The following is a 258-nucleotide window of genomic DNA, read 5'->3' on the forward strand; positions in this document are numbered from 1 at the left end:
GGGCGACGCCTTGGCAGCTCCGCTCAGGCCCCCACGGGGCAGCAGACCCAAGGGCTCCCTGGCCCCTCCCCATGGCTGCGTGCAGCAGAGCCAGGCAGAGTAAAAACAGCCCCTCCATCCCACCACAGCATCTCCTGTCCATGAACAGAGCTCCTGCCTCCACCACAGCATCTCCTGTCCACGAACAGAGCTCCTGCCTCCACCACAGCATCTCCTGTCCATGAACAGAGCTCCTGCCTCCACCACAGCCCCTCCTCT

This window comes from Merops nubicus, unplaced genomic scaffold (assembly GCF_000691845.1).
Source record: "Merops nubicus isolate BGI_N331 unplaced genomic scaffold, ASM69184v1 scaffold6282, whole genome shotgun sequence".
Classification (NCBI taxonomy): domain Eukaryota; kingdom Metazoa; phylum Chordata; class Aves; order Coraciiformes; family Meropidae; genus Merops; species Merops nubicus.